Raw genomic sequence first — 10,664 nt, forward strand, 5'->3', positions numbered from 1 at the left:
GCTAATTAGCTCAATTGGAGCATTTCTAGCATGTTTGGTTGAAATTGGAAATTTACATTTTTCAGTTTTGTCAGACGTTTGTAAAATTCCTACGGTAGGCTTATTTGCGCAATTGGAGCATTTCTAGCATGTTTGGTTGAAATTGGAAATTTAGATTTTTCACTTTTGTCAGACAATTGCAATAATCTCACAATGAGCTAATTAGCTCAATTGGAGCATTTCTAGCATGTTTGGTTGAAATTGGAAATTTACATTTTTCACTTTTGTCAGACGTTTGTAATATTCTCACAATAAGCTAATTAGCTCAATTAGAGCATTTCTAGCATGTTTGGTTGAAATTGGAAATTTACATTTTTCAGTTTTGTCAGACGTTTGTAAAATTCCTACGGTAGGCTTATTTGCGCAATTGGAGCATTTCTAGCATGTTTGGTTGAAATTGGAAATTTAGATTTTTCACTTTTGTCAGACAATTGCAATAATCTCACAATGAGCTAATTAGCTCAATTGGAGCATTTCTAGCATGTTTGGTTGAAATTGGAAATTTACATTTTTCACTTTTGTCAGACGTTTGTAATATTCTCACAATAAGCTAATTAGCTCAATTGGAGCATTTCTAGCATGTTTGGTTGAAATTGGAAATTTACATTTTTCAGTTTTGTCAGACGTTTGTAAAATTCCTACGGTAGGCTTATTTGCGCAATTAGAGCATTTCTAGCATGTTTGGTTGAAATTGGAAATTTACATTTTTCACTTTTGTCAGACGTTTGTAATATTCTCACAATAAGCTAATTAGCTCAATTGGAGCATTTCTAGCATGTTTGGTTGAAATTGGAAATTTACATTTTTCACTTTTGTCAGACAATTGCAATATTCTCACAATAAGCTAATTAGCTCAATTGGAGCATTTCTGGCATGTTTGGTTGAAATTGGAAAATTACATTTTTCAGTTTTGTCAGACGTTTGTAATATTCTCACAATAAGCTAATTAGCTCAATTGGAGCATTTCTAGCATGTTTGGTTGAAATTGGAAAACTACATTTTTCAGTTTTGTCAGACGTTTGTAATATTCTCACAATAAGCTAATTAGCTCAATTGGAGCATTTCTAGCATGTTTGGTTGAAATTGGAAATTTACATTTTTCACTTTTGTCAGACAATTGCAATATTCTCACAATAAGCTAATTAGCTCAATTGGAGCATTTCTAGCATGTTTGGTTGAAATTGGAAATTTACATTTTTCAGTTTTGTCAGACGTTTGTAAAATTCCTACAGTAGGCTTATTTGCGCAATTTGAGCATTTCTAGCATGTTTGGTTGAAATTGGAAATTTACATTTTTCAGTTTTGTCAGACGTTTGTAAAATTCCTACAGTAGGCTTATTTGCGCAATTTGAGCATTTCTAGCATGTTTGGTTGAAATTGGAAATTTACATTTTTAAGTTTTGTCAGACGTTTGTAATATTTTCACAATAAGCTAATTAGCTCAATTAGAGCATTTCTAGCATGTTTGGTTGAAATTGGAAATTTATATTTATCATGTTTGTCAGACGTTTGTAATATTCTCACAATAAGCTAATTAGCTCAATTGGAGCATTTCTAGCATGTTTGGTTGAAATTGGAAATTTACATTTTTCACTTTTGTCAGACGTTTGTAATATTCTCACAATAAGCTAATTAGCTCAATTGGAGCATTTCTAGCATGTTTGGTTGAAATTGGAATTTTACATTTTTCACTTTTGTCAGACAATTGCAATATTCTCACAATAAGCTAATTAGCTCAATTGGAGCATTTCTAGCATGTTTGGTTGAAATTGGAAATTTACATTTTTCAGTGTTGTCAGACGTTTGTAATATTCTCACAATAAGCTAATTAGCTCAATTGGAGCATTTCTAGCATGTTTGGTTGAAATTGGAATTTTACATTTTTCACTTTTGTCAGACAATTGCAATATTCTCACAATAAGCTAATTAGCTCAATTGGAGCATTTCTAGCATGTTTGGTTGAAATTGGAAATTTGAATTTTTCAGTGTTGTCAGACAGTTGCAATATTCTCACAATAAGCTAATTGGCTCAATTGGAGCATTTCTAGCATGTTTGGTTGAAATTGGAAATTTACATTTTTCACTTTTGTCAGACAATTGCAATATTCTCACAATGAGCTAATTAGCTCAATTGGAGCATTTCTAGCATGTTTGGTTGAAATTGGAAAATTACATTTTTCAGTTTTGTCAGACGTTTTTAATATTCTCACAATAAGCTAATTAGCTCAATTGGAGCATTTCTAGCATGTTTGGTTGAAATTGGAAATTTACATTTTTCAGTTTTGTCAGACAATTGCAATATTCTCACAATAAGCTAATTAGCTCAATTGGAGCATTTCTAGCATGTTTGGTTGAAATTGGAAATTTACATTTTTCACTTTTGTCAGACAATTGCAATATTCTCACAATGAGCTAATTAGCTCAATTGGAGCATTTCTAGCATGTTTGGTTGAAATTGGAAATTTACATTTTTCAGTTTTGTCAGAAAATTGCAATATTCTCACAATGAGCTAATTAGCTCAATTGGAGCATTTCTAGCATGTTTGGTTGAAATTGGAAATTTACATTTTTCAGTTTTGTCAGACGTTTGTAAAATTCCTACAGTAGGCTTATTTGCGCAATTTGAGCATTTCTAGCATGTTTGGTTGAAATTTGAAATTTACATTTTTCAGTTTTGTCAGACGTTTGTAATATTCTCACAATAAGCTAATTAGCTCAATTAGAGCATTTCTAGCATGTTTGGTTGAAATTGGAAATTTATATTTATCATGTTTGTCAGACGTTTGTAATATTCTCACAATAAGCTAATTAGCTCAATTGGAGCATTTCTAGCATGTTTGGTTGAAATTGGAAATTTACATTTTTCACTTTTGTCAGACGTTTGTAATATTCTCACAATAAGCTAATTAGCTCAATTGGAGCATTTCTAGCATGTTTGGTTGAAATTGGAAATTTACATTTTTCAGTTTTGTCAGACGTTTGTAAAATTCCTACGGTAGGCTTATTTGCGCAATTAGAGCATTTCTAGCATGTTTGGTTGAAATTGGAAATTTACATTTTTCACTTTTGTCAGACGTTTGTAATATTCTCACAATAAGCTAATTAGCTCAATTGGAGCATTTCTAGCATGTTTGGTTGAAATTGGAAATTTACATTTTTCACTTTTGTCAGACAATTGCAATATTCTCACAATAAGCTAATTAGCTCAATTGGAGCATTTCTAGCATGTTTGGTTGAACTTGGAAATTTACATTTTTCATTTTTGTCAGACAATTGCAATATTCTCACAATGAACTAATTAGCTCAATTGGAGCATTTCTAGCATGTTTGGTTGAAATTGGAAATTTACATTTTTCACTTTTGTCAGACGTTTGTAATATTCTCACAATAAGCTAATTAGCTCAATTGGAGCATTTCTGGCATGTTTGGTTGAAATTGGAAAATTACATTTTTCAGTTTTGTCAGACGTTTGTAATATTCTCACAATAAGCTAATTAGCTCAATTGGAGCATTTCTAGCATGTTTGGTTGAAATTGGAAATTTACATTTTTCAGTTTTGTCAGACGTTTGTAAAATTCCTACGGTAGGCTTATTTGCGCAATTAGAGCATTTCTAGCATGTTTGGTTGAAATTGGAAATTTACATTTTTCACTTTTGTCAGACGTTTGTAATATTCTCACAATAAGCTAATTAGCTCAATTGGAGCATTTCTAGCATGTTTGGTTGAAATTGGAAATTTACATTTTTCACTTTTGTCAGACAATTGCAATATTCTCACAATAAGCTAATTAGCTCAATTGGAGCATTTCTAGCATGTTTGGTTGAAATTGGAAATTTACATTTTTCACTTTTGTCAGACGTTTGTAATATTCTCACAATAAGCTAATTAGCTCAATTGGAGCATTTCTAGCATGTTTGGTTGAACTTGGAAATTTACATTTTTCATTTTTGTCAGACAATTGCAATATTCTCACAATAAACTAATTAGCTCAATTGGAGCATTTCTAGCATGTTTGGTTGAAATTGGAAATTTACATTTTTCACTTTTGTCAGACGTTTGTAATATTCTCACAATAAGCTAATTAGCTCAATTGGAGCATTTCTGGCATGTTTGGTTGAAATTGGAAAATTACATTTTTCAGTTTTGTCAGACGTTTGTAATATTCTCACAATAAGCTAATTAGCTCAATTGGAGCATTTCTAGCATGTTTGGTTGAAATTGGAAAACTACATTTTTCAGTTTTGTCAGACGTTTGTAATATTCTCACAATAAGCTAATTAGCTCAATTGGAGCATTTCTAGCATGTTTGGTTGAAATTGGAAATTTACATTTTTCACTTTTGTCAGACAATTGCAATATTCTCACAATAAGCTAATTAGCTCAATTGGAGCATTTCTAGCATGTTTGGTTGAAATTGGAAATTTACATTTTTCAGTTTTGTCAGACGTTTGTAAAATTCCTACGGTAGGCTTATTTGCGCAATTAGAGCATTTCTAGCATGTTTGGTTGAAATTGGAAATTTACATTTTTCACTTTTGTCAGACGTTTGTAATATTCTCACAATAAGCTAATTAGCTCAATTGGAGCATTTCTAGCATGTTTGGTTGAAATTGGAAATTTACATTTTTCACTTTTGTCAGACAATTGCAATATTCTCACAATAAGCTAATTAGCTCAATTGGAGCATTTCTGGCATGTTTGGTTGAAATTGGAAAATTACATTTTTCAGTTTTGTCAGACGTTTGTAATATTCTCACAATAAGCTAATTAGCTCAATTGGAGCATTTCTAGCATGTTTGGTTGAAATTGGAAAACTACATTTTTCAGTTTTGTCAGACGTTTGTAATATTCTCACAATAAGCTAATTAGCTCAATTGGAGCATTTCTAGCATGTTTGGTTGAAATTGGAAATTTACATTTTTCACTTTTGTCAGACAATTGCAATATTCTCACAATAAGCTAATTAGCTCAATTGGAGCATTTCTAGCATGTTTGGTTGAAATTGGAAATTTACATTTTTCAGTTTTGTCAGACGTTTGTAAAATTCCTACAGTAGGCTTATTTGCGCAATTTGAGCATTTCTAGCATGTTTGGTTGAAATTGGAAATTTACATTTTTCAGTTTTGTCAGACGTTTGTAAAATTCCTACAGTAGGCTTATTTGCGCAATTTGAGCATTTCTAGCATGTTTGGTTGAAATTGGAAATTTACATTTTTAAGTTTTGTCAGACGTTTGTAATATTTTCACAATAAGCTAATTAGCTCAATTAGAGCATTTCTAGCATGTTTGGTTGAAATTGGAAATTTATATTTATCATGTTTGTCAGACGTTTGTAATATTCTCACAATAAGCTAATTAGCTCAATTGGAGCATTTCTAGCATGTTTGGTTGAAATTGGAAATTTACATTTTTCACTTTTGTCAGACGTTTGTAATATTCTCACAATAAGCTAATTAGCTCAATTGGAGCATTTCTAGCATGTTTGGTTGAAATTGGAATTTTACATTTTTCACTTTTGTCAGACAATTGCAATATTCTCACAATAAGCTAATTAGCTCAATTGGAGCATTTCTAGCATGTTTGGTTGAAATTGGAAATTTACATTTTTCAGTGTTGTCAGACGTTTGTAATATTCTCACAATAAGCTAATTAGCTCAATTGGAGCATTTCTAGCATGTTTGGTTGAAATTGGAATTTTACATTTTTCACTTTTGTCAGACAATTGCAATATTCTCACAATAAGCTAATTAGCTCAATTGGAGCATTTCTAGCATGTTTGGTTGAAATTGGAAATTTGAATTTTTCAGTGTTGTCAGACAGTTGTAATATTCTCACAATAAGCTAATTGGCTCAATTGGAGCATTTCTAGCATGTTTGGTTGAAATTGGAAATTTACATTTTTCACTTTTGTCAGACAATTGCAATATTCTCACAATGAGCTAATTAGCTCAATTGGAGCATTTCTAGCATGTTTGGTTGAAATTGGAAAATTACATTTTTCAGTTTTGTCAGACGTTTTTAATATTCTCACAATAAGCTAATTAGCTCAATTGGAGCATTTCTAGCATGTTTGGTTGAAATTGGAAATTTACATTTTTCAGTTTTGTCAGACAATTGCAATATTCTCACAATAAGCTAATTAGCTCAATTGGAGCATTTCTAGCATGTTTGGTTGAAATTGGAAATTTACATTTTTCACTTTTGTCAGACAATTGCAATATTCTCACAATGAGCTAATTAGCTCAATTGGAGCATTTCTAGCATGTTTGGTTGAAATTGGAAATTTACATTTTTCAGTTTTGTCAGAAAATTGCAATATTCTCACAATGAGCTAATTAGCTCAATTGGAGCATTTCTAGCATGTTTGGTTGAAATTGGAAATTTACATTTTTCAGTTTTGTCAGACGTTTGTAAAATTCCTACAGTAGGCTTATTTGCGCAATTTGAGCATTTCTAGCATGTTTGGTTGAAATTTGAAATTTACATTTTTCAGTTTTGTCAGACGTTTGTAATATTCTCACAATAAGCTAATTAGCTCAATTAGAGCATTTCTAGCATGTTTGGTTGAAATTGGAAATTTATATTTATCATGTTTGTCAGACGTTTGTAATATTCTCACAATAAGCTAATTAGCTCAATTGGAGCATTTCTAGCATGTTTGGTTGAAATTGGAAATTTACATTTTTCACTTTTGTCAGACGTTTGTAATATTCTCACAATAAGCTAATTAGCTCAATTGGAGCATTTCTAGCATGTTTGGTTGAAATTGGAAATTTACATTTTTCAGTTTTGTCAGACGTTTGTAAAATTCCTACGGTAGGCTTATTTGCGCAATTAGAGCATTTCTAGCATGTTTGGTTGAAATTGGAAATTTACATTTTTCACTTTTGTCAGACGTTTGTAATATTCTCACAATAAGCTAATTAGCTCAATTAGAGCATTTCTAGCATGTTTGGTTGAAATTGGAAATTTATATTTATCATGTTTGTCAGACGTTTGTAATATTCTCACAATAAGCTAATTAGCTCAATTGGAGCATTTCTAGCATGTTTGGTTGAAATTGGAAATTTACATTTTTCACTTTTGTCAGACGTTTGTAATATTCTCACAATAAGCTAATTAGCTCAATTGGAGCATTTCTAGCATGTTTGGTTGAAATTGGAAATTTACATTTTTCAGTTTTGTCAGACGTTTGTAAAATTCCTACGGTAGGCTTATTTGCGCAATTAGAGCATTTCTAGCATGTTTGGTTGAAATTGGAAATTTACATTTTTCACTTTTGTCAGACGTTTGTAATATTCTCACAATAAGCTAATTAGCTCAATTGGAGCATTTCTAGCATGTTTGGTTGAAATTGGAAATTTACATTTTTCACTTTTGTCAGACAATTGCAATATTCTCACAATAAGCTAATTAGCTCAATTGGAGCATTTCTAGCATGTTTGGTTGAACTTGGAAATTTACATTTTTCATTTTTGTCAGACAATTGCAATATTCTCACAATGAACTAATTAGCTCAATTGGAGCATTTCTAGCATGTTTGGTTGAAATTGGAAATTTACATTTTTCACTTTTGTCAGACGTTTGTAATATTCTCACAATAAGCTAATTAGCTCAATTGGAGCATTTCTGGCATGTTTGGTTGAAATTGGAAATTTACATTTTTCAGTTTTGTCAGACGTTTGTAATATTCTCACAATAAGCTAATTAGCTCAATTGGAGCATTTCTAGCATGTTTGGTTGAAATTGGAAATTTACATTTTTCACTTTTGTCAGACAATTGCAATATTCTCACAATAAGCTAATTAGCTCAATTGGAGCATTTCTAGCATGTTTGGTTGAAATTGGAAATTTACATTTTTCACTTTTGTCAGACAATTGCAATATTCTCACAATAAGCTAATTAGCTCAATTGGAGCATTTCTAGCATGTTTGGTTGAAATTGGAAATTTACATTTTTCAGTTTTGTCAGACGTTTGTAAAATTCCTACAGTAGGCTTATTTGCGCAATTTGAGCATTTCTAGCATGTTTGGTTGAAATTGGAAATTTACATTTTTCAGTTTTGTCAGACGTTTGTAAAATTCCTACAGTAGGCTTATTTGCGCAATTTGAGCATTTCTAGCATGTTTGGTTGAAATTGGAAATTTACATTTGTAAGTTTTGTCAGACGTTTGTAATATTTTCACAATAAGCTAATTAGCTCAATTAGAGCATTTCTAGCATGTTTGGTTGAAATTGGAAATTTATATTTATCATGTTTGTCAGACGTTTGTAATATTCTCACAATAAGCTAATTAGCTCAATTGGAGCATTTCTAGCATGTTTGGTTGAAATTGGAAATTTACATTTTTCACTTTTGTCAGACGTTTGTAATATTCTCACAATAAGCTACTTAGCTCAATTGGAGCATTTCTAGCATGTTTGGTTGAAATTGGAATTTTACATTTTTCACTTTTGTCAGACAATTGCAATATTCTCACAATAAGCTAATTAGCTCAATTGGAGCATTTCTAGCATGTTTGGTTGAAATTGGAATTTTACATTTTTCACTTTTGTCAGACAATTGCAATATTCTCACAATAAGCTAATTAGCTCAATTGGAGCATTTCTAGCATGTTTGGTTGAAATTGGAAATTTGAATTTTTCAGTGTTGTCAGACAGTTGTAATATTCTCACAATAAGCTAATTGGCTCAATTGGAGCATTTCTAGCATGTTTGGTTGAAATTGGAAATTTACATTTTTCACTTTTGTCAGACAATTGCAATATTCTCACAATGAGCTAATTAGCTCAATTGGAGCATTTCTAGCATGTTTGGTTGAAATTGGAAAATTACATTTTTCAGTTTTGTCAGACGTTTTTAATATTCTCACAATAAGCTAATTAGCTCAATTGGAGCATTTCTAGCATGTTTGGTTGAAATTGGAAATTTACATTTTTCACTTTTGTCAGACAATTGCAGTATTCTCACAATGAGCTAATTAGCTCAATTGGAGCATTTCTAGCATGTTTGGTTGAAATTGGAAATTTACATTTTTCACTTTTGTCAGACAATTGCAATATTCTCACAATGAGCTAATTAGCTCAATTGGAGCATTTCTAGCATGTTTGGTTGAAATTGGAAAATTACATTTTTCACTTTTGTCAGACAATTGCAATATTCTCACAATGAGCTAATTAGCTCAATTGGAGCATTTCTAGCATGTTTGGTTGAAATTTGAAATTTACATTTTTCAGTTTTGTCAGACGTTTGTAATATTCTCACAATAAGCTAATTAGCTCAATTAGAGCATTTCTAGCATGTTTGGTTGAAATTGGAAATTTATATTTATCATGTTTGTCAGACGTTTGTAATATTCTCACAATAAGCTAATTAGCTCAATTGGAGCATTTCTAGCATGTTTGGTTGAAATTGGAAATTTACATTTTTCACTTTTGTCAGACGTTTGTAATATTCTCACAATAAGCTAATTAGCTCAATTGGAGCATTTCTAGCATGTTTGGTTGAAATTGGAAATTTACATTTTTCAGTTTTGTCAGACGTTTGTAAAATTCCTACGGTAGGCTTATTTGCGCAATTAGAGCATTTCTAGCATGTTTGGTTGAAATTGGAAATTTACATTTTTCACTTTTGTCAGACGTTTGTAATATTCTCACAATAAGCTAATTAGCTCAATTGGAGCATTTCTAGCATGTTTGGTTGAAATTGGAAATTTACATTTTTCACTTTTGTCAGACAATTGCAATATTCTCACAATAAGCTAATTAGCTCAATTGGAGCATTTCTAGCATGTTTGGTTGAACTTGGAAATTTACATTTTTCATTTTTGTCAGACAATTGCAATATTCTCACAATGAACTAATTAGCTCAATTGGAGCATTTCTAGCATGTTTGGTTGAAATTGGAAATTTACATTTTTCACTTTTGTCAGACGTTTGTAATATTCTCACAATAAGCTAATTAGCTCAATTGGAGCATTTCTGGCATGTTTGGTTGAAATTGGAAAATTACATTTTTCAGTTTTGTCAGACGTTTGTAATATTCTCACAATAAGCTAATTAGCTCAATTGGAGCATTTCTAGCATGTTTGGTTGAAATTGGAAATTTACATTTTTCAGTTTTGTCAGACGTTTGTAAAATTCCTACGGTAGGCTTATTTGCGCAATTAGAGCATTTCTAGCATGTTTGGTTGAAATTGGAAATTTACATTTTTCACTTTTGTCAGACGTTTGTAATATTCTCACAATAAGCTAATTAGCTCAATTGGAGCATTTCTAGCATGTTTGGTTGAAATTGGAAATTTACATTTTTCACTTTTGTCAGACAATTGCAATATTCTCACAATAAGCTAATTAGCTCAATTGGAGCATTTCTAGCATGTTTGGTTGAAATTGGAAATTTACATTTTTCAGTTTTGTCAGACAATTGCAATATTCTCACAATAAGCTAATTAGCTCAATTGGAGCATTTCTAGCATGTTTGGTTGAAATTGGAAATTTACATTTTTCACTTTTGTCAGACAATTGCAATATTCTCACAATGAGCTAATTAGCTCAATTGGAGCATTTCTAGCATGTTTGGTTGAAATTGGAAATTTAGATTTTTCACTTTTGTCAGACAATT

The sequence above is a fragment of the Watersipora subatra genome, unplaced genomic scaffold (assembly GCF_963576615.1).
Source record: "Watersipora subatra unplaced genomic scaffold, tzWatSuba1.1 SCAFFOLD_83, whole genome shotgun sequence".
NCBI lineage: Eukaryota > Metazoa > Bryozoa > Gymnolaemata > Cheilostomatida > Watersiporidae > Watersipora > Watersipora subatra.